A 24331-nucleotide genomic window follows, 5' to 3' on the forward strand; every position below is an offset into this window, starting at 1 on the left:
ACAGAGGTACTTTTAGAAATTCAGGCATCTCCTTGCCCCCAAGAGGGATAGATGTTTATCTTCAAAACCTCTGATGAGGGTGATTTCACAAGCCGTTAACAAATCCTGTGCCAGGCCTTCACTCAGAAAGATTTTTCATAATACCCTCAAAACTGCTTAGGTGTAGAGCAGGGGTTTGTTTTCCCTTGCGCAGTAGAACGACTGATGACCGTCCTTTTTGTACCATCATCTGGTCTCAGGAGTGTGTATTCTCAGGCTGTATTTGCCACCTCTGTAAGCTTCCTTTAATCTTCTGAGCTAAATACCTACAGATCACGTTTCCAGATGTGTTTTGGCTCTTCTTGCTTGCTTCTTGGGCTTTATCCCAAACGCGCTGCCTTTTTCCGAAAGGGTTATTTCGCAGGCTGGACAAAGTCCCCATCTGAAGCCTCACGGCTGTTGAGCAGAGAGACATGAGCCTCTCAAGCTGTGCCTATGACGGCCTGTAAAGCCGTGCTTTGGTGGGCTTTGCAAAAGCTGCGTGTCATTGACCCCTGACCAGCCTCTGTCACCGTAGCCCTGGTGTTTGGGTGGTACTGCTGCCTCTCCGTTCACTCCACTTCTGTTTCTGTGGAGTCCTTCTTTCTAAGCAGAGCACAGGGCTATTAACTGCCCTGGGAACGTGTTGGCTCCTAAATAATCACAGGCGGGGCCACCGTGCCAGGTTTGGGTTTGTAGTAACTGTTTTTTCTGCTTCCAGACCTTGATGTAGCTCCAGCAAAACAAAGGTGTTTACGGATGCGTTATGAATTAGCACCCCGGTTGCCAGCCCTTTGTAGCCGGGTCCCAGCTCTGGCGGGATGCTGCGACACCTCCCCGGCTGTGAGCGGAAGGTCCCAGCTCGAGCTGGCGGGAGTCTCTCCATCAATCTGTGGCGTTTGTGTCCGGACCCTCTCCCTGCCACGCTGGGTTGTTCTCAAAGCCTTTTGGTAGCCTCTTGCACACAGGGTGGGACTCATCTTTGCTTGCCCCAGCCCTGCTGCTGCCCTTGACACTGAATTTGTTACCTCTTGCTCATTTCCTCCAAGGCTGGCAGGGCGTCAGTGCCTCGTGCCCTCCTTCCCAAAGCACCCCAAGATGCATAGAGCTGCAGGGGTAGCAAAGGATCAGCGAGGCGTATTTACCATCCCACCGGTGTGACGCTGAGCTGGAGAGACCCCCTGAGCTGGAGCCAGGGGGAGGAGGGCTCCCCGCTGCTCCCCAGCACTGCAGCTCACCGCCACGGTCCCACAGCACAGCGTCAGCATCCATCTTGCACACTACCTGTTTGCAAGCTTGCTTTTTGCTTAGCTGACTTCCCCCGTAAGGTTCTTGGGAACAGAGACAGATAGGTACTGGTTAACACTGGTTTAGCCGTGACCTGCTGCCAATAGGTGCAGCTATTGATCTCCATACAACCCACTGGGCAGCCAAGCAGAAAGCAGCTAACGAGCAGCCTTTACAGTCTGGGGGAGACTATCTTGTTCAGTAAGCAACCCCTCGAAATCTATCAAAGGTTTTAAATTGCTCCTGGTTAGTATGGAATCTATAGTATCTTGGCCACACTTTAAACAGCACGTTGGTGCTGGGCGCAGTGTGTTGCACTGCTCAGCCCTGCAGCTTCCACCTGATCCCTGGCATTGATCTGGTCCAGCACGCAACTGCTTTTGATGTTAACTTCATTCGCGCTCAGCAAAGGGTAGCTGCTCTTGGCAGAGGATCCTAAAACAGTCGCCACATTAGCAAGGAAATAAAGCAAAGCAGAAATAACTCTGTTTTAATTCCAGCATAACGTGTCAGAGCAGTTCGAGTATGCTTTGGCGTGCTGAGTGGTAATGGAGATTTCTTCTGTGTGGGTTAGGTTGAAAAAATAGCAATTGATGGTTGCTGAAAGAAGAAAGATGTGTGTCACCCAGATCAGTGGCTTTGTAGCTCACAAAGAGTTTGCATGGCCTGCTGACTGTTCTGCTACCTCCTTATTCTGAATGAGTGCGATGCTTTTGACCAATGGACAAAAATAAATAATTAGCCATTAGTTAAAGATAAGCTTCCAAATGATGTCCTCAGAAATGTAAGGAAAAAGAACAAGAAATAGCTAATTTTTTTTTTCCCCATCCAAAATAGTAGTGGTGTTAATTTTTGTCTTTGTCAAGTTCCTTTGGAGAGCCTGTTGTGGTGTGCGGTTGAGTTTACCTGAGGTCAGTGGGAGCCTCGCGGGTGATTTCATCATGTCTTGGTGCAGCTCTGTCATGGTGACAACTCATCCTTCCAGCTTGCTTGGGGAGCAAGCTGGAAATCCTGATTGCAATGCAGAGGGGCAGAATAGCCAGCTAACCTGTCTGGCTGGGCGGTTTTGGTGCCGTCTTCCCGGATTGCAGAAAGGCAGCCGAATGAGTGAGTTTTATTCAGTGTCCCTGAGCCAGGGTGCTGCGTTTGTGCCTGGGTTTGGGTGGCAGCCCTCGCCGGTGTGAACTCACGGGGTGTGCTGAGGTCACTTCGCACAGAGGCTGAATTTCCTTGGGCTTGAGTGCAGTACTGGCTCGGGGGCTGGCACTTCTTAGCAGCTTTGCCCAAAGATGCGGCTTGTGGCTGTAGCAGAGGAGGAGGTCTGCTGCCAGAGTAACCCCCCAGGCTGGCCAGGTATACCTCCCGTCCTTCTTCCACCTGGGAGTTTTAATCAGGCTTCGTAATGTTTAATTATTGCTATTTCCATCAACGTATACAAACATGTTAATCACTCTTCTGCTTTTCCCCAAGTGCTGGGCACTGAGCGTAGTCTCTTGAACTACAGCGTGTATTTTTCTAATATGACGTTTGTCTTGCTACAAATAATTTACCTGCCTCAAATCATCGTTATACTCCTGTTCACTATGTGAATCAGAGGTCTCCTTTGGTACAAAGCACGCTAGCGTTTCATGCTGAAGGCATTGTTTTCAAGGAGCTAAGTATATTCATGTGTCTTTCAGGGTGAGGCATGTGAAAAATGGTGAGTAGGTTCCCTCTGCTGCCTCGAAGGAGGCTTGCCCTTTTTTTAAACCACAGATGATCTCTGCTGTCTGCCTTTCCCTTAAGCAAATGCATGGCGGGCGGGTCCGTTGCTGTTTTGTTGGGAAACTGTTGAATCTTTGCCCTGTGGCTTCACACATGTATTTTAGCATTTGTTTTAGTTTGTCTAAAATATGAGTAGCGCGTCACCTAAGACAGTCACATTGCTGGGTTTTCTGGTGGCTGGGGGCCTGGAGCACACGCTGTAGAAGAGGCTGAGGGACAGGGGTTCGCTCGGCCTGGGGAGGGGATGGCTTTGGGGGGGACCTTACAGCAGCCTGCCCCTGCCTGTGGGCAACTTAATGAAAAGGCAGAGCAAAGCAAAGGGGCAATGGCTGCAAACTGGAATGAGATTTTCTGACAAAACGTTAACAAAAGAAAATCTCCACGAGGATAAATAAGCATTGACAAATTGCCTGGAGGGGCTCTAGGAGCCTCAGAGGTTTTCAGTTGGACCAAACCCTGCGCAACGTCACTTGAGGTCAGGGTTGGCCCTGCTTCGAGCAGGAGGCTGGAGACTTCCTAAGGTCCCTTCCCACCTGGAAGCCTTATTTAGTGAAAGTTCTCGTAGACGTGGGCATCAGAGGTGAGCGAAAAGCAGTGTGGCCTCAGCTTGCACTCCCTTGGGTATTCCACTTTGAGATGGGAGTGGAAAAGGGACCTCCACGGTGATTGTGCTGAACTCGGTGTTGGTGGGAAGTTCTGTCACAGCACGTGTTTCCGTGGGGCATTGACCGCTGCCTGCCTAACTGCATCCCCGCGGGATGCACTGGGAGGGCGGGGGGTGTGCGGGGTAGCCATGGTGCAGCGAATACAGCCCTGAAGTCATCCCAGCCTTCAGCCTTGCCGTTATCCCCCTTTTCCAGACTGGTGGGCGAACACTGACGGGCTGTATGACTTGACCGAGATCACGTTGCCACTCCAGGTTTCGTCACGGGCAACTGGAAGAAAAATAAGATCAAATAAAGCCTTCGGTGCTGTCTGGAACCGGCCCCCCCCCACCCCAAGCATGCTGCCCCTCCAGTTGCTGGGGTGCCTCTCCCAGTGTGAGGGGCTGGGCAGCCCGTGGCGAGTGGGCTGCGGAGGAGCGGTGGTGTCCCGTGCTCCCGGGGTGCCGGTGGCGGGTTGGGCTGCACCCCAGCCTGCACCCAGGGGTTCTGCTGTGCCGGTCCCACCCGCTGTGGCTGCGGCATGCGGGGCGCCGTTCCCTGGGGGCCTGCCCGTGGACCCCACGCGCAGGTCCGGCTCCCGCATCCCGGGCCTGCACGCGCTGGCGCTGGGATGGCGGTGGCGGGGAGCGATGCCGGTGCCGCTCCATGAGCGAAGCTGGGATGGAGCGGATGCTGGGGGTGCTGGGGTGGGGGTGCCGGTGGGGAGCCCTCGCTAGAGGCCTCTCCAGGTGGGGGGATGCTGGGCCGTGAGGGAGGGGGGGTCCCGCAGCCAGACCCGGGCTGGCTTGGTGAGGTTTTTAAGCTTCACATCGTCTTGGCAGGAGGGCAGCGGGAGGCGGCGGTGCTCCTGGTCCTTGGATTTGTGGGGGGTCTTGGGCACCGGCTCCCCACAGAGGTCCCACAGCCGAGCCCCCCACCGGTCGCCCTGAGCTGGAAGCACAGCGGGGGGTGCGTGTGTCCCCCGGGGGGTGCGTGTGTCCCCAGGGGGTGTGTGTGTGTCCTGGGGGGTGCGTGTGTCCCCGGGGGGCGCGGCGACCCCCACCCACATCTGCGCTACAGCTCAGCCTGGTAGATGCCGTCCTCTGCACCGCGCTCTGTCTGCTGACACGCAACGGCACATCACAGAAATGCTGAGTGGAAAGTGTGACCTCTGCCTTTTTAGCTCTAGATTATTTTATTCTGCCCCTCCTTGTCACATTCTCTGGGAAATCTGTGCCGCTTTAGGTCAGCAGTACTTAACGTTATTCCCTATTTTCTTCTTTTTTGCCATCTCTCTTACCTTTCTTCTCCGTCGTGAGGGTTTTAAGGCAGAAATTACTGGCGGCCTGAAAACTTCAGCTGCATACATTGATATCATATGGATTGTGTTTGGCCGGTGCAAAGTGTATTTGACAGTGTTAACTGGCTAAATGCCTCGGTGATTTATAGTCCACTTAGGGCACGGAGTTGTTCATTTACCTCATCAAAACAAAGACGTTCACTGTTAATGAGGATAGTTCATCACAGTTCATCATGGCTGAGCTGCTGTGACACAGCTGGAGATGCTGGGTGGCAGCCGAGCTCCAGGGAGGGCGCAGGGAGCACAGCCTGCACGCTGGGCATCTTCTGGGCATCCTCGGGGAAGGTGTCACTGGGTGCTCACCCTCTCCTTGCAGCCCGCCCCGTCGGGGCTTGCAGTCGTTTCAACTGAAAGGGAAGGGAAATACATCTTTTTTCTATTGCGAATATCCCTGGATATATTTTTACAATTGTTGTGTGCTACCCTGTAAAATATAGCGTGTATAGTATATATAATAGCAAACATTATGTATTTAAACACTGTCCAAAGCTGGTTTTCAAATGTAGGATAACCCAACAGTATTGAGGTACTCCTTCACATTCAGAAGCTTTATTGAATTTTGGGCAAACACTTTTGTGAAAACAATATATATGTAAGCACTTAAACATACGCATTAATGTTCTTTTAGTTCCTTTTAGAGGCACACCAAATCAGGTTTTTCAATATAGATGCATTGTTTTTATGATCTTAAGTACAGCAGCACTAGGAATGTAGTTTTGAGCTGAAACTTGAGCTCCCGACTCGCTGCCTCACAGTGAAACTTTGTATTTGCATTTTTAAACTTGTAAAAGGCAGGGAGGGAGAAGTTCTGGCAAACCGTGCTTCAGCATGTTGCAGGAACATTCGGACCGCAGTGCCTGTCTGCACAGCTCACCACCATCTGCCCGTCTCTTCCCCTCCGCCTTTCTTCCCCCCTCTTCATGTTGTTTAGGTTTGAATGACTGCGTCTCAACGACAGACTGGCTTCCTATACACACTGGCTTCTGCTATTTTAAAGTACAAGTTCACAGAGTGGAAAAACAGCAGGAAAATGTTTCAGAGATGAGAAGAATGGCGAAAGGGAGGCAAAGCCTTCTTGATCCGTGACTTTTAAGGGATAAAGGAAAGGTATGTTTCTACTAGCAGTGGTTCCTGAGGGTTTTGACAAACCCTTTTCCATCTTCTCACGATGGGAGATCTACGAGAGAAATTGAGCTCCCACCCATTAGCAGTAGCCTGGTTGTTTCTTCCCCCATACGAACTGCTTGGTCTTCAGCAGCTGGATTGCTCTTCCACAGCCCTTCTTGTTCTTTTCCCTTTTTCAGGGGCTCAGCTTCCGTTTCTACCATAACCCTTCCCTCAGAGCTGCTCCTCCAGCTTTGCACAGAGCTGTCTGTCCTCATTCTCCGTCTTGTCCTGCTCTTCAGCTCTCTCGGGCATGCAGGGCCCCGTGGCTGGTTCCTACTTGTGTCCCCCAGTTGTGCACCTCTTTCCTGGTTAGGGGAGTGGTCCCTGGGATCCAGCGAGCAACCTGGAGGGGTCAAGCAGGCAGGCAGCCTTTTACCAACCCGCCGGGGAGTGTGCGGTGTCAAGCCAAGACAGCAGGAGCGAAGGGCAGGAGGTGCGATGGAGCGCAGCCAGGTCGGGGTTAAGGGCTGACACTGGCCAGGTTCAGCAGAAAAAAAGACTTATTTTGAAAAGTTGTTTCTCATTGATTATCAGGCAGCAAGTCAGAGCAGACTTGGGCTGGGGGTCAGCTCTACCTCCTGGTGACGTTTATTTTCTAAAGCACTCGGATAGTAAACCCAGCAAAAGGTGCGAGAGGGAACAAGACAGAGGAAATCTCCCCCCCCTTTCCATGTCTGTGTTTAGCTGTGCATCCCTTTGGTCCTGGGACTGTCCTTCGACTGAAGAGGGTACAAATGATGAGATTCACTTCTGAGCAGCCCATGGAATAGCCCAGGGCAAGTCATTCCTAGAAGATGCTTTCCCCTTCTTAGATGGGTCATTAACTTTTGGAGCTAGATACCACAGCAGGGAGATGAGAGGAACAAATGGGGAAATAGTTTCCTAAAAGGAGGAAGAAAGAGCTGTTATTCGTATTCACTCATCTGTTCAGGATATTCTTAGATCTGCGTGGGAACAGCCTAACAAAAGCAGGAAGCTTGAGAGAGGCAAGCCAGGTGACAGCGATGTGCATGGGGACAGTCCTGAGGGAGCTGGAGCCGTGCCACCCTTCCGCAGAGACGTGGTAATTCTTCCCAAAGGAGGTTTCTTTCTTCCCCATTTCCCGTCTCTGCCCCCTGCTCCCAGTAAGGGGGACTGGAGAGCGAGAGGTCTTTAAAAAGAAACTGAGTAGCTGTGATCGCTGCTGTGCAAGTGTCGGGCACGATGCTGCTGTTCCTGTGGTGCAAGGAGCTGAAGGGGCCTCGTGACGCACAGCTGGTCTCAGGTTGCTCTCCTGGACATCCCAGGGTGTTCGCCTGCTCCGATACGCTCTGCCAGGATGGTGGGGTTGAGCCAGTGGAGTCAGGGCAGCTTTTGTCAAAGTGATGGGGGAAAACGTGGCTCGTAGGGAGCTGGACAAATGCTCTGAAGGAGTCGTCGGTGTTGCCTGTGGGGAGGAGAACACGAGCTCCTGCAGGGTCTGGTTGGAGGCTTGTGGCAGGTTTGGAGAATAACGCTGGCCGTCTCTCTCTGTTGCCTGCTGGCAGTTCACTTTTGACCCCAGTCAGACTTAATTACTTCAGATAGGTAATTAACAAACACGCTTATTCAGTAATTAGGGGTGTGTGTGACACTATTCCCGGGGAGGTGGGGGAAAGTTGTGGCTGCAAAGTCCATCTGGCAGCGTTGCTTTCACCTGCGTGCAGCGCCCAGCAGTACAAGGTCCTAAGAGCCCCGAAGATCTTCACTCCCCATGGCAGCAGCAGCCATGGGAGGTATTGCTATAGACTTCTTGGATGCAGATTTGGGTTTTCTTGGGTTTTTTCCTGGTCACCTGAAATGAAAGAGTGATAAAACAGATCTTAAAGGATGGTACTCAAGAAGGGCGGTTTCTTTGTGGACGTTGGGGAAATGATGGCATTGCTCCACCTGGCTGGCGAGGCTAGGGGATGTGGGGAGGGTTGTGCTGAACTTCTGTGGCGAGACGACACGGGCAGTTTGATGGTTATCTCTCCAAGCTTTCATAAAACACAAGAGCTTGGATTATAGCAGCTGCATCAGGATGTAAATGCCATGTCTATTATGCTGTAGCTAAAAGGAGACACAGTATATTAATGGGTAGCAAGGTTTTGCACCGCTTAATCGAGTTATCCTTCCTTGCCATATTTCATTCCTGTAGATGCTTCTAATAGGTGCTGACGGATATACCATGGCAGAAGAAAATAACATTTGTGTTGCCTGTTACATTAATTTCTCTGATAAAATGAGGCTACCGGGGATGACCCATCTGACTCGCGTGATATTTTTATAAAGAGCAAAATTAAGTAGTGTTGTTATGATTAGCGTATTAAAAGTATTAGGTTTGTTGTCTTAGCTGCGCTGTGTTTTCTCATGCTCTCTCTCATGCTGATTGCTAATGACAGGCTTGGCAGGAGCTAGCCTAGGCAGTCTTTCCTGTGATGGGAACCAGATGGATGGTTTTGCTCTGGCTGCCCCTCCCATTGAACACCAGGAACGGGAGGAGGGGGAGCCCTTTTGGGGGGGAGGGCATTGGAAAAAAAGTAATCGAATGGCAGAGGACCAGTTCCCATCTATCCCCTGCTTCTCTTCCCCTGAGGCTCGCTGTTCTGCAACTTTCAGCCTCACCCTTGGCTTCAACTTTCTGGCTTTCAAGGGATTGTGCTGTATGCTACATTTTCATTACTGGTACAATTGTTGGAAAATCACATTTTATTATGTGAAAAATGCAGTGTTCTTGACTGTCAAAGCTCCATTCAGCTGGAAAAAATCTATGTGAGGCACTCTTTTATATTTCATGTATTTTGTGCATTGGTGGGAATGAAAAAATAATGAAAGGCTGTATTTTGTCAACTTTTGCATCTGTCTGCCTGGCAGCACTGACTGATCTGTTTTTTAAATGTATTTATTTCTTGCACTAAGCGCTATTATTCTCCACCCTTTCACGATAAATGCAAATAATGTGTGGAATGTTGGGAAAAGATAGATGCAAATTATTCGGTCCCTCCAGGTAGGTCTGTGAAGGAACTGGAAATGTGACTGCAGCGTGGAAAAGTACTGCTTTTAAACGAGCTGCAGCAATGCTAACAGGGCTACTGTCTGTCTGTATTTCAGGTTTCTGTGGACGTATCTATTTTATTTTACTTTTTTCATTTATGTTTTTCTTCTTCTCTTTTTCCCTTTCCTCTCCTGCTATGAAACTTTAAATGGGATATGGGGACTTTGAACATCTGAGGTACATCATTCTGTCCGTAAATCCCTCTGCCCCTCAGGTGTGATGTGCCCAAACTGCTGAAGGCTATTGAGCTGGGCACTGGGAGGGAGCTAAATAACTCTGGTGTCAGCAAGAACAGGCAGATATGTCTCCCAGGATCTAGACCGGTATGTCCTTTAGCATGAATCAAGCTTTCCCTTAGGGGAGAAATGTGGCTTCCCACCCTGCACAGCCGTGCGCCAGCTGCGTTGGTATGTAGGCATGAGTCAGATGGAAGGAAGCCAGACCGACTTGGCATTGTGAGAAGCTGCAGCTCTTGGGATGTCTTTGCAGCAGGACTAGCTTTTGTTCCTGCTGTGCTCCTGCCCAGGAGAAGATGCCACGCCACTCTGTGCTGCTGAGCAGTGGGATGTGGCCCCGGGCATCTCGGCTGTGCTCTTGAGTACGCCATGAGCCAGTAGCTTGGGGGAGACTGTGTGGTGCAGCTGACAGACCCATCCTGCCACCATGGTCCAGGCATGCCTGTGATTCAGGATCTCTCTGCAAACTGAAAATGGTGTTTTCTTGTATTGCAGTGATTTTTTTTCCCCCAGATGTCGGAACTGTCTTTGTACCAAGATCAATACGATTGCAATTTCAAGTGAAGAGCCCGTGAAAAGAGGTGTCGGGGGCTCCTTCTCAGCATTGTTTCATTACTACCACTTGTAAAATTCATTCCTGATTCCAGTTAAGATTTTAATGTGACAGAAATTTTTGGTTGTTCTAAATACTAAAAAAAGTGATGTCTTTGTTCTTGCTAGATCCATACAGATTTTCTTGCAATGTAAAAAAAGTATACTGAGCAGTAAAAGCTTACAGAGAAAGTAGTAAAAGTAAAAGCTTACAGAGAAATCTAGAAAACCCTTCCTTATAGCTGAGACATTGTTTATCTCTGGATTTCTTGACTACCAGCCCTGTCTGTATGTGTTAGGAGCTCTTCGGGGGGGGGGCTATTAGGAGAACCTTGGTCTGGGGACCTTCCTGGCCAGAGGAGGGTACCTTGCTGTGCCTTTGTAGTGAATTGGCCCCAAAATGCTCGTGAGGGTGCTGGGCTTGGGAGGACTTGCTGGCCCAGGTAGTAAACGGTCAGCAGCGTGTTGGTTTGAGTGAGAAGGTCAAACAGAAGGGGATACCAGGAGAAGTCGGGTAGGAAGGGACCTCAGGAGGTCTCTGGCCAGATCAGACCAGGTTGCTCAAGGCTTGATCCAGTCACGTCTTTGAAAGCCTCCAGGGACGTGGGTAGTCCAGCCCTGCTGGGAAACCTGTTCCAGGACACTCGGGGTAATTTGCTGTTTGTTACCACCCGGCACCTAGAGCAGTCAGAGGTGAATACGTGCTGCCATTCTCTTGCTCCACAGAAGATGTTCCTGGGACCCTTTTTGTTTAGGAAGCAGTATAAGCAATGACCCCACAAGCCTGGGACACTTTTCCTACATGGTGCTCCCTGCCGTGAAGAGGTGGGTGCAGGGGATGAGGAGCTGCTTTGTCTTCTTTTGGGGGAAGGTGTGGGGCAAACATAGCCACCCTGCCGAGCAAGGGGGTGAGAACCAGTCCAACCCCTTCTGTCCCTGGTTTTCCCTGATCATATCTAAGTGATGGAGTAGGGACTGTGGTGCTCCTGGGATGTCCACCTTTCTCCCTGGTAGCTATACATCTGTCCTGGCTGAAATAGTCTGCCCTGGGTTGTTGGCAGAAGTCGTTCTTGCTGTTTGCTTTCAGACACAAGGTCAGGGCACAGGGACCTTGTAGCCCCTCACTCGGTGCCTGACACCCCCACCGTGAGCCGCCAGAGAGGTGGGCACCTCCTGAAGCCTCAGCTGGGGATGGAAAGCCAAGCCTTGCTAGGCAGGACGCAGCCCAGGAGGTACCTGTTGGCCTCCCTGCACATTCGCATTTTTTAATCTGCTGCCTAGCACATTATCTTGCTTGCTCAGACAAGTCGTTCGCCGCATCAGGAGCGTGTGGGAAAATAACCCAGTCAGTACAACCAGAGGAAAATAAATGGCTGAGTGGTTGGCCATTTGGAGCTGAACTAGCTTGGATTTTTTTTTTTTTTTCTTTTAGCAACACCCTGAAAAAAATGCAGTGTGAATGGGTGTGAAATATAAAGAGAGTTTGTTTCCTTCTCGCATAGGCGTACATCCAAAAAAAGGGAAAAGTAAATATACGGACAGCTACTCTAAATGCTTTGGTAGGGCTTTAGAGGATCCAAAGGCTCCGTGTGTTTGACTGGTAGGACATCGGATCTTCTCCAGTCAAATTAGCTTTAAATACAAGGGAAGCCTTTGACACGGAAGAGAGGAGAAGCCGCGGTGATCACCTGGGGTGTTTCAGTGTGCTGCTCAGTCACCCAGAGTCTACTTCTCTTGCTTCTCCATTTGTACTTGAAGAGAGGACCCCAGGCACTAATGTAAGTATGGAGGGGCAAACCATGTCCTGTGTTAAGGGCAGTAATATGAGGCTGCAGTGGATCAGATCCAAAAAGGAGTTGATGTTTGTTACCGGGGCAGGGAAAGAAGAAAAAATGTGTCCAGGCTAAGGCAGTTCTGAAAAACACGGTTATTGTGCTTCTGCGAGATGTGAAATGGATTTCACAGCTACTGTTTGCTGTTGCATTTAGGAGGTGGCAGCAAAACAGAACAGGGTAATGTCTCCTGCTGCAATAGAAATGCTGGTGTAAATCATTTAGTTGCTGATTGGTAGACATTGCTCGAAAGACAGAGATCTTTAACAACAAGTTATTTGTATCATACCAAACCCTGTATTCTAGAGGTGCCTTTTTCCCTCTGTTGGGCGTTAATGCAGTTCTGTGGATTAATCACACGATAATGCAGCCGAACAGCTCTTGTCCCTGCTTGACTCAGGGGGCAGAGGCTTTTTGGCTTGATTCATGCATGAGAAAAATCACATCCAAGTTTTCCAAAGTGTATTTTGGAAATAAAGGCTGAAGTTTAATTAAAAAAACAAACAAAACACTTCCCCCCCCCCCCCCCCAGTAAATGAGGTCATGCAGCCTGATTGCCTGGCCCATCTGCTGCCGTTCGTAAGTATGTTATTTTTTTAAAGGGCAATACTAAATGGTATTATGTAGTTACCTACTTTCATATGCCTCTTGGCTTGTCAAGCACTGTCATTATATCGACCGCTGTTCTTAAAACGGGCTTTTGGTTAACATAGTATATACCTGCCATCTGGTTGAAAAATGTAAGCTTCCTACACAACTAAGTGGAGTTGTACTGTGGTATTAGGAATAGCTCATGTTCTCTTGAAAATAGCAGCTGATGGCAGATTGCAGAAATCAGCCAGTTATCAGTTGTCATTAAGCTATTTGATATCTGACACACATGGAAAGCATGCTATTTATAAGTACGCAATTATGTTATAGAACTATTCCCCTTTTTTTTCCCTTTTTTTTTTTTCTTTTCATTCCACACGCACCCCCACACACACACACCACACACACCCCCCTTTCCCTTTACTCATTTAAATGTGTTGGTTTGCCTGGGCTGGAAAGTAAAACCCCCCTTAATACCCACAGAATAAATGTGCTGCAGACTGAAGGTGTGCCAGACTGCATGTAACATTTCTGCCATCAAAAGTGGTCGGAGAGGGATGTAGAAATAAAGTTGGTGTTCCTGTGCTATAGAACTGTAGGTGTCTAAAGAGAAACATCAGCTACAAAGAGCTCAGGAGACAAATACGCGGAAACAGCTGGTAGAAGACTGCACAGCTAGAAGTTGTAATGGAAAAGATGCATTTTACTTTAATACATATTTGCATTTCTGCTGCTGGAAAAAGAACCGGAGTCTTAGGATCAACTAAAGTAGAAACACTAACGGCGTAATTATTTGCTAAACATGGGCAAGGCACCGAAGACTCTCAAAGCTATAGGCTAGTCACTGTATAAGTGAACTTTCACTGTACAAGTGAAAGCTTGATGCTACCCACCGAGCAAAGACTCATGTGCAGCGTGGGCCAGAGGACGCTGCTGGAGAAGTCAGTGAGGCACGGTGGTGCTGTGTCCTGTTCCCTTACGATACGTTCGGAGGTAACTGATGATTACAGAAAACAAGGCAGGAACAGTCTGCTGAAAGAGAGGATTAAGTATTACTTCTGTGAGCGGAAACGTGAACAAGAAGAGCAGCCAAAATAGGATGGGGTGCGGGAGCTGGGAGGCTATTAATTTTACTCAGAGATGGTATGAGGATGTGTTAATTTCACGTGGGCTGGGGGTTAGGCCGTGATTAATCTACTTCAGTGACGTTGAAATCTTGTGAGCAAGATTTTGTTCAAAGATGCTATAAATAATAGCCGACTATTCTCACAAGATTGCAGTTACATTAAACCAGGAATGTTTTGGGGACTGTGAGGAGTTTGTTGTCCCCACTGGAATCCCCATGATCTCTTCCTCCTATATGAGGGTTGACTGGAAAATTAAGGTCTTTGCTGTTTTGGCTTCAGCACAATCTTGATCAGGTTTGAATCTGAATCCTCTTGGCTTTTCAGGTGACGTCTGAGATTCTGGTTGTGAAAGGTCTCTAGTCATTTTGCTTTTAAAAATTACTTCACCTACAACCATCCATCCACAACGAAAACACATTCAGCTTCATAATTATAAGTTTTAGGGTGTTACAGCCATCAGAGGTATGTTCTAACAGAAAACTGGGTAGCAAAAGTGTAGGTCAGAGGTTGCAGTTTTTTTGTTCATTGACTTTTCCTCGCCAGAGGGGTGTTCAGAAGCATTATTATGGAGACTAATCGCATCTCCCTTGCTTCAGGCTTTTAGAGACCTCCTTAGGCCATCGAAGCAGCTTGGGCAATCTTAGCATTTTGGCAACATTGCAACTACCTTGACCATACAAAGACTTGAAGCTGGTGCGGGGAGCACTGCCAGCAGAGGAAGGTTTGCCGGCGTGAGCGGTGCTCAGCTCTCCTCCCCAGGTGCGTGCACACGTGCAGCTCCCTGCGCTGTCCCACGGACCCAGCTGGCATTCCCGGTGACAGGCCACCGTCTGCAGGTGCTGAGCAGGGAAGGCTGGCAGGGGACAGGGAGCAGGGAGCCCAGCAGAGCGAAAAATGCAGCTGTTCGACACTTCAGGGCAGTCTGGCAGAAAGGATCTGTTCCTCTTTGCTTCCCAAGCAGCGTACAGTTATTTGCAATTCCTAGCTGCTTCTTGTGTAGTAGCTAAGCACTCACCCGCCCTGGCAGGCAGCTCCTCCCTCCCAGCGCCAGCTCTCCCGGCTCGCTCACTTGCTCACCAGCCGATGGGAGCAAATTTGCTGTCTGGTTCGGTCCCCTTTGGCTCGACCTTTGCAGACCATTGCAGCTTCCCCACCCTGGCGAAAGGTTAGTGAAAGCCCATTTATCTGCCTCTCTTTTCTTTGGTTTGTAACTTTTTCGTGTGTTTGTCTGCACTAGTACAGGTCCAGCAGGCGGCTAATAAAAAGAAATACAAAATCGAGTCATCGAAGTTTGTCTTGGGGGGTGGGGGGAGGTTTGCAGAGAAAACTGGGAGGGAGAACAAGCACACATAGTTCAAAAGTAGCTGTGTAGGCAATTTTATTGAAGGACAGAACACAGTATGGTGTTTTACTTCTCACATTTGAGGGGAAAAAAAAGTGTTAAACCCACAGCTTATAGTTGAAGAAAGCATTTTTAAGTGTATCAAAATTTGTAAAGAAGATCAAAAGTGGCGCATGGTAATCAGTGTGAGAAGCAGGCAGCATTCTGGGAGACAAGGATGTTTCTCGAAGGGTCCCAATGGTTTTTGCCACGGCAGAACAAAGTTTTCCTTTCTCTGTACCGGGCGCAGATGTCAGTAGTACTGGATAGGGTGGCACGTTACTCCTAGCATCTCTATAAAGGAGGTTAGGAAATGATGTAAGGATGTGGTAGCAAAAAGCAGCTGTTTTTTTTCTGATGGGTTCTGAGAGTATTGCGTGTCCAAAGGAATTCATTGTGTCAGGTGTAAATGTGAGAACTTACTCTCAGCAGTCCTGAACTGCTAATCTTTTCCCAGTAGAAGATTGTCTTGGAAATGAGCTTTCTGGGACATCGTCCTGGTGCCATTCTCAGGTTAATTGTTCCAGGTCAATTTTTCTTACGGAAGCTTAAGTCATTTTCTCACCTTCTCAAGTTCTGACCTCTTTGCGTCAGTGGGGAATCTGGTAACACCCATATTTAGGCCACCAAATGCACTGTGTTATGAACGTTGGTGGGTTGGGGTTTTTTTTTTCCTTTTTTTAGGGGAAGCAGGAGGTGCGGGAGAGGAACTCTAAAACTGGTTTTGTTTGCAGCAGCATACAACTTGCCTTTGGCTTAGAGGAGCATCTTTGACTCGGGAAGTTCTGCTCTTACCAAAAGAGCGCTAGAAAGCAAAAAATTTCCTTACCATGGCCTACATCCCTTGAGAAAACTTCAGGTGTGCCAGAAAATACGTACTCTGGCTGACTACACAGCCTTCAAAGCAGCAGCAGCCAGAATGGCTCTGGGATTGCCTAGGAAATTGCGAGATGAAGGAGAGCTTCCCAGCACCCAGCGGATACCCCCCGGTTCCTTGCTGAAGGGCACCAGGTGATAAAGGAGTCTGTCATCTTCCAGCTGGGAGTTGCCCAGGAGCACCCTCCAGGCCCTGCAGAAGTGCTGGGGATGCAGCTCTCTCTTGTTCCTGCTTCCTCCCGGAGTAATCATAGCCTTTCCCTATCATCTCACATCGCTCGGGAGGAGAACGTGTGCTGAAGTTCAGGATCAAGTTTGACAGGCATTGTCCAATGTAACCTGTCTAATCTGAAGATTTTTTTGGTATAATTTGAGTTTTTGATGAGTCTCATGTAGTAGCTGCTGGTGCCAACAAGTATTTTGCATATATATTGCTGAATATATTGCACATAAAATTAGTGTTTTGGCTTAAGATGAAAAAAAGAGGAAAAAATAACTTTTAAAATCTGTTTTAAAACCTGGCACAAAGTACTCTTGGTGGCAGCAGCGGCAGAGGCAACATGGGTTTAGCCTTCCGCAGTGAGGCCCATCAGGGCAGTATATTCCACGATGTAAGAGAGCAGATATTTAGGGTTGTACATGTACGATGTAGGGTATGTGTATGCGTGTAATTGGCAGCCTTTCTGTTTTCCTTAAGATACCATAGGAATTGAAACCTAAAGTTAAAAGTTCTGAAGGCAACCACTCTCAGCTTAAAAAGTGGCCGATTTATAATTCCTGGTACATCCTTAAGTTTTGATGCTCTCCTGCCTCTGGGTCATGATGGACAAAGACTCTTTTGGGCTATGTGTATGGACCTTGGTCTGTACCAGAACACGTGTGATGGTTTTCTGTCTCTGTGGTCACAGAAGCCCATTAGGGAAGGATGTGTTACTGTTGTCATTTTACAGCTGAGAGCAGGAGAGAATATATGACCACATAGCATGTTTTCCCCCAGGACTTCATACTAGCCACCCAGTAGGTGTGTGAGGGAAGACACAGTGAGGGCCACATGAATCTGGGCCGTTGCACTAGGAAGGCTGTCCTGTGGCAACGCAAACGCACTTGTGGCATTATGGCATCACCTCTGGTGTTGATCCATCTTCTCACCAGGTGGGTATCTTCATGAGAAGATGCAGGGAGAGCTGGAAACTAATATGCTTTACCTGAAATTGTGCAAGAGTCCTTGTTAAACGCTTTCTTTTTGCTGTAGGGGAGACTTGCTTTGTGACTGTGGTTATTATGTGCAAAAATAATGGTTGTGAAGTACTTGTTCTGCCCTGCTGAGGAGGTTCTGGTGCATGGGTTCCTGTGGGCTTGGGAGGCAACAGGCCCACATCTGCGTGAGAGGTATTTCTGTTCTAGATAATACGAAGAATTACCATAGAACTTTAAAAGAGCAATGCCCTTTGGACTTTTTCATCATGAAAATTAAATGAATTAAAATATTTCATTGGCTATGGGAAAGACGCAGGCATTCACATGTGCAAGTGGTACCTTTCTGGGCAGCAAGCAGAAGTCCACGCGGTGCTGTACTTGAGGACTGGTTTGGGCTGCCCTTGGATCAGGGTCTTACCAAGATTAAAGGCTCCAACTTGAGTTACATGAGGTGCTGCAACTGCATGCAAACTCTTTGCTCATGACAAATGCAAGATTATTTGACTGACTTTACATCTCAGGTAAAAGCCCTGGGGCTAACAGTGCAGATACAATGTGCAGATACCTGCTAGCTTCATTATGGATTGACTGTTGGGGGAAAAAAAGCAGGACTGTTGGTATGTGTGTTGCTAGGTTGGTTTCATAGCGCTGACCGCTCCCAGCTGAAGCCCTACTTAGCGATGAAATGCAGGTTGGCTTGTTTTAAACAGGAACAGGCTGAATTCGACCCGCCAACTCAGATCTAAACCAGGCCTGCCAAATGCTTGAGGGTCGCCTGATTGTGTGATGATGCTTCTCGGTCCCGCTTTAAATGGGTACTTGGCATCACCATCACATTATCCCCATAGCCCAGCCGAGCTGCCGTGCATTCAGCAGGGCTGCAGGACGAGCTGCCTGGCGTGGCTCGTGACCATGGAGCAGAGCCCCAAGTATCTTGTCTCACTTTGGCTCTTCAGGGGGAACTCATAGGAGGAGGGAGAGATGGCAGAGGTGTTTCCCCTCCTTTTCTTACTTCAGATAGACCCAACTGGAGCCCATGGATTTCTAGGAAAAAACATATGGAAAACTTAAGACTGGGCTATCTGGTACATTGCCAGCTGAGCCTACGGGCAGAAATGAAAAAAATGAGAAGGACGGCTCCCTTGCTTTCCTCCAGGGGACAGAAGCCAGCCACAGCAAGCCAGCTGGCCGTACTTCCCTTTCCTTGTCACTTTATTTAAAGGGAAAATGGAGGAGAAGCCTGAAACTTGGCCAGTTACACAGATTCATAGGGCAGAACCAAGCACAGCGGCGATATTAGCTGTCTGCCTTGCACTCGGTCTGCGTAAGACAGAAAAAAGGATATATGTATAAGTTCTTCCTTCTTCTCTGGAATATCTCCTTTCATTCCAGGCTAGAGCAGAGATTATCAGTCTGAGAAAACGTTTTTTAGAAAGAACTTTTCTACCAGAACATCTTCATGCCAGTTTTTTGTTCAGGAATAGTGTGGAGACCTTTAATGTTTCATGTCTCATGTGAAATAAGATAGCTTACACTTTCATGTCTGTGCATGCATGTGATATGCCTGTTTCATGCAACATGTATGAATGCAAATAACATTATTTTTTTTATGACCTAACTTCCTTGTACAGGTTTTAATCTTGATCAGCTTTTCTGAGTTTGATTTTGAGTAGAATGCTAATAAACTAGTTAAAATGCACAAGCTTTGCTTCTGGAAAATATTCCTAGTTTATGAAATGGATCAGAATTCACAGTCTGCCGCAAGAGAATGTCTTCTTAATCTTCTTAAAGGCAGCAGATAAGATTTCAGAATCAGATTAAATATTTGTACTCCACATTAGGAGACCTCCTCGGTTCCGTCTGACAATCAATAAATCCTCTTCAGGCTCGCGGTTCCTCCAGCCTCTGTTTACCTCTTTCATGTTGTGCGTGAAGGACCTTTTATAGACTGTTAATGCACATTTATTTGGAAGTTGAAAATTACATCAGAGGTTTGGCCTTCCCTTATGTTTGTTTGCCTTTGTTTTGTTTCTTTTAGCTGAGGGTAGGGAGAGACAGGCCCTTCCAGCTCACTTGAGTTTAGGAGGAGCAGTGAGGGCAGTGTGTAGACATGTCCCGCTGAGCTGTTTAGTCGTCATGAGCATCTCGTGATTAAATCTCATGCTGAGGGTGCTGTGCGTGCCCCCCACCCAGCCGCCCAGCATCTCGGCTCACACTCAGCATGAATTTCCCACTATGTAGATGTGGGAGGCGAGTTGACAGCTTGCTCGCAGACAGAATGCAGGATACTAGATGGGAAGAGAGAGTGTAAAAAACAGCTGCTCTAAGCTGGTACTGAAGATGTTTGCATAATTTATTAGTATTTTTAGAAAACAAGCGTAATTAAGGAAATAAATATTTGTCATACATACAACGTACCGTGGTGTTTAATATCAAGTGATGTCATTGTTCTGTGGTGCTTTGCCTATTACCTCTGTATGCAGCAGAGGGCACTGCGTGGTCCTTAGCTTTATAGTACAGCAAAATTCTGCATTTTTTTTTTCTTCATTACCCAGAGAGCAGCCTTAAGAATACTTCTTGTGTGTCTCAGTTACCGTCTAGTACATTGTTGTGTGCCTTTGTCAGTTTCTTTCCATTGTGTCTTCATAAAACCTAGAGAGATGGCCCTTCCAAGGGAGTCTGCCAGCAGTTTTACATGTTTTGGGGAAAAAAAAAAATAATCAAATATTATACTAATTTTCTTAGTTCATCTGCAGTCATCCCTGTCACTATGACTCCTCATAAGTTTCCAGGCACAATCGTGATGACACTGGGGAAGACCTGGACAGATCCCTTGTCCTGCAATGATGGTGCAGTTGAACTCCTAGAAAAACAGGGTTAGAGTTTAAAGAATTTACCGACCTGGAGCAACCACTGCAAGATTGGAGACTGAAGTATCGTGGTGATTTCTATAGGCAGGAAATTTTGCACAATGCCATAGCCACTTTTCAACATAAAAATAATTCTGGAAGCTGTCTGATATAAAAAGTGTGTGTGGGATGGTTCATCACAAGTTTCATAACCCTACACTAAAAAGTAGTTTATATCAGTACCATCTCTTGAGTACATTCAACTTGCCTGGTTCAAAAATAAATTAAAGTAAGCCAAGAGTTCATTGTATTTTAAACACAACACATCAGGGATGAAAACATTCTTCACGGTGAGAGATGAAAAGGTTAACTGTTTCTTCTCTGAAGAAAGAGCATATTGTGGTCAGCCTTTGCCAGGTATGTTTGTGCCTGCAACCTTGGTTATAAATTACAGTATTCAACAATGCCACTGCTGAATTCTTTCTGTATTGACAGCAATGCTACTCTCAAAAAATAAAACTGAAGTTCCCAGTAGCCACTACCCCATCAAATCAGGCAAGGTCAATAGTGTCTGAATCTGTGCTAGTACATAAAGGCAACATAATCATAGGATGCAGTGACGTGATGCTTCAGCTTGTAGCCGTAATGCATCATGTGATACACTTTAAAGTTGTTGCTTGCCCGGGTACTGCTTGTCACGGACAAAAGAATGTTTTTTGGGAAATAAAAGTTAAGGGCGCTGGGTTCAAAAGGAAGAGGAAGTAATTCTTTGCGCCAGAGGGAGTCACCTGCAGGACTTCTGGCTGGACAATGTTGTAGATGCAAGAATTTTATGTGGGCTGACAGGGAGACTGAGCAAACCTTGGGCAGAGGCGTCTCACGAGCACTGCCTGACAGAGGAATCACAGCAGGCACAGCAAATCCCTTGAGCTGAAAATGGGGGGAGACACAGAGATTATTAGGAAGAGGTATGAATGCCACCTTGTTCTTCCCTGGCTGTGGACTGCTGGCCTCTTTAGGAAGCTAAATATTGGGCTAGGTATGTATTGGGGATTGCTGGGGCCTTTCTTCTGTTTTAATAGCCTTGCAATTCAAATTTAAAAAAAAATGAAGCTGTTGAAAGCAGTTCTTGTGCAAATGAATCATAAATGTAAAGCAGTTTCAGGTGCCTAACAAACTGCATTCATTGCTTGGCTATCATAATATAAATCATAGTTATAAACCCACACCGGTGGAAGATTTCTGCTGTATCTATTCAGATGGCTTTCCAGCCTCAGGTAAGATAGTGTTTCTCTAAATGTTTTCAAATGCTACCTTCTTGTATTTTTTTGTTGAATAGCTTACTAAAATGATACAAACTGGATAACTGCAATATTAATATTTCCTCCCCCTGACCTCCCATACATATTCTGTCGGTTCCACTAATAGAACTCCAGTTTGCAGGATGTTAGAATAGTAACTTGAATGGTTGCTTTCCTTAATGACTTATCCTGAGAGTCAAGGTATTTGAGCAGGTTACAAATGCTATCTGCCATTCAAATGACCAAAACATAGAATTCTGGACTAAATTAATGTGCGTTCATTGCAGGAGTCCCGTGGCCACAGTAGTAAGTCCAGCAGAAAGGCAGCCGGTCCCGGCAGGGAATTACAGCTGCACTTCCCGCACTTGCTGCATCTCCATCCAGCAGAGTATCGCCGGCATCAAAGGCATGGCTTGACGTCTTTGAAGGGAGTCTTTGTAGTCGCAGCGTAATCGTCCTAACCCTGCACCGACGGGTTTTACTGAGCAGCGGGAGCCCATCTCCTCGCAGCTGCGGCTCGTGCAGGGCTTTGTGCAAGAAGATGAGGTGCACCAGCCTGCTGGTGGGATGTTCCCCTGCTTGAGCAGGGCTTGTCTTCCCTGCATCTGCCAGGGAGAGCCGGGCGCAGAGCAGGGTGTGTACACACCAAGGGGTACCAAGATGCTGTGGCTGCCCGGAGCAAGCAGGCACTGGTTTCTGGTGGGTGGTGCATGACGTATTTTTGCCAGCCTTTGGAGGAACAGCTTTTCCCTTGGCTGGGTTTTGCTGTGGCCGGCTGGCCTGCCCAGGCTTGGGAGTGTGCTCAGAAGTACACGCTCCAAGGTTTGATCTGCATTGCTTTAATCATCCCAAACAAGCCAGTCCTGTCCGCACGCAAATACTCAGTAAGTGTCGAACTGTGTCATCCTTTTGCGCTTCATTTAACAGCTTCATATTTTTCTTAGGTTGGCAACCGCTGCATCTTACGAGACTCAGGAACAACCCCCTTGCTTGGAGTTGGCCCTTTTGCTTACTTGTTTATACAGTTTCAGATAAGCATCGGTATTTTTCGAATCCTTCTGCTTTCCCCTTCTTTCTAGCTCTGAGCAGAAAGTGCCAGCGATGGGGCGGGTGGGATGATCTGGAGGCAGGCAGGCATGCCTGCTGGGAACTGGGCTGAGCTGGGGCAGAACCAGTTTTCAGATGTAAGTCGATCCGCAGCGTGAGCCTGGGGCTGGTGGGGCTTCCTCTCACAGGTGAAAGGTTTTGGTGTGATAATGAGCCCTGTGAGCAGTCTTCATTCTTCTTCCTGCCTTAAATCACTGCCGCTGTTAAGCGTGTTCCTTTTTTCCCCCGTGCAGTTCATTCCCACGTCAAACAGAACTGTTTTAGCATAAAGCTGAGCAAAAAAGTAAAATCCTTTAAATTGGTTTTTTTTTTTTTTTCAGGGCACATTGTACAGATAGTTTAGCATTAAAGATGAATGAAAGATTGGGATCGTTTCTATCTGTGTGTCTCAGAAGCTACCCTGTCCTTCTATCGATGCTTGTCAGTTTAGGGGAGGCTGACATATAGCCCACAGATAATACGTGCACGAAGAGCACCTTTTTCATCTCTTGCTAAGATGCAGGGTTGGCACTAGGAGATGCGAGTGCTGTTTCTAACTCTGCTCCCTGTGTGGTGCTGGGCGAGGTCCCTGGGATGCTCTGGAGAGCGAGCAGTGAGCGCGCTGGGGTGTCCGCTGTTGGGACTCTCAGTTGGAGCCTGCTGGGAACTGATTTTCTCCTTCTTTTTTCCTGGTTTGCTGAAGCTCAGTGAGAACCAAGCGACTGCATTTGCAGTTGTGGGACTATGGACTTCTGCAAAAAATGAATTTAAAAACATCATCCTTTTCACGATGAAAGATGAGGCAAGCAAAATCACTGGACAGCTTTTAAAAACAGAGAGTTCTGTACGTTCTGTACTGCGTGCGTCTGTCTAACTAGCTGTCGTATCTCCCAGAGTGCTGGGAGGCTATTGCAGTTACTTGTATTCCAAGCTACAGAAATGCTGTAAGTAATGTATTCTATAATTAATAGACCACACTACACTGTTGTGTGTGATTAATAAATCCACTGACATGACAACCCGAGCACTTGCAAAACTATTTATATTTTTTTTTAATTTTAAAATGTGGGTGTGAATAAGAAAAAAGATGGCTAGTGATTTCACATATTTAGAAAGATGGTCTGGACAGAAGTTTTCATTGTATTTGCATTAGGGTATGAAATTCAGTGTTCTTTTTTCATGGTAGAATGAATAAAGATGCCACAGGAAAAAAAAAAAAGTTGTTTCCTCTGTAGACTTTATGTTCCTGTACAGATATCGGTATTGTGCATACTTATGCCTGTTAATTTTTATTGAAATAAGAGTTTCTTCTAGTTAAACTTCATGCTACCACAGGATTTCTTTTTTTTTCTCTTTTTTAAAGCAGCAGTGCAAGCAGAGCCAGTTAGAAAACTCAGAGCAATGTTGTGGGAGACGAAAAGTTCGTTTTGACTTTGTTCTTCACGACTTGCAGCAATGGAAAATGTAGGATTGTATTAGTGCACTTAGACCGTCTCAAACTATGATGTGCCAGAGGAAGGGAGTCAAATGCTACAGTTGAGCAGATGGTGTTCATGAGTCTGTCTGTGTAACACTTCCTACACCACGGAGTGGGTGGAGGGATGGGGGTAGACTTCTCTACACTGGCACAAAGGCTCAGCTGCTGCACCAGATACAGCGCCAGGCTGTCTTGCACCAGATGTTGATGGGTCAGATGTGAGCGCTCCTGCTCAGAGCCTGGCTTTTCCGCACCGTACCCACTTCTTTTGGGCTTCAGTCTCTGGACTGCTGCGGTGAGGTCTGCCATACCATGGTCCTGCTGAAGGCCCCAGGGCTGCAGGGGTACTTACTGCAAGAGGAACTTGTTTGGAGCTCAGTAGTTTGTTCAGAGAGGCTCCCCTGCCCATCCCCATAGGTAAGATACCTATGGATGTGAAAATGCAAAGAGGAACCGATCTGTAACTGGCTGATCCATGCAGCCGTCCTGTGT

The 24331-nt window shown here is 47.6% G+C and overlaps 1 protein-coding gene across 3 annotated transcripts in view; it reads left to right on the forward strand.

The window, feature by feature from the left end:
* Positions 1–24331, forward strand: part of STOX2 (storkhead box 2) — a 149164-nt gene that overhangs the window by 33096 nt on the left and 91737 nt on the right. The window lies entirely within an intron of this gene.

This window comes from Falco cherrug, chromosome 1 (genome assembly GCF_023634085.1).
Source record: "Falco cherrug isolate bFalChe1 chromosome 1, bFalChe1.pri, whole genome shotgun sequence".
Taxonomy (NCBI): domain Eukaryota; kingdom Metazoa; phylum Chordata; class Aves; order Falconiformes; family Falconidae; genus Falco; species Falco cherrug.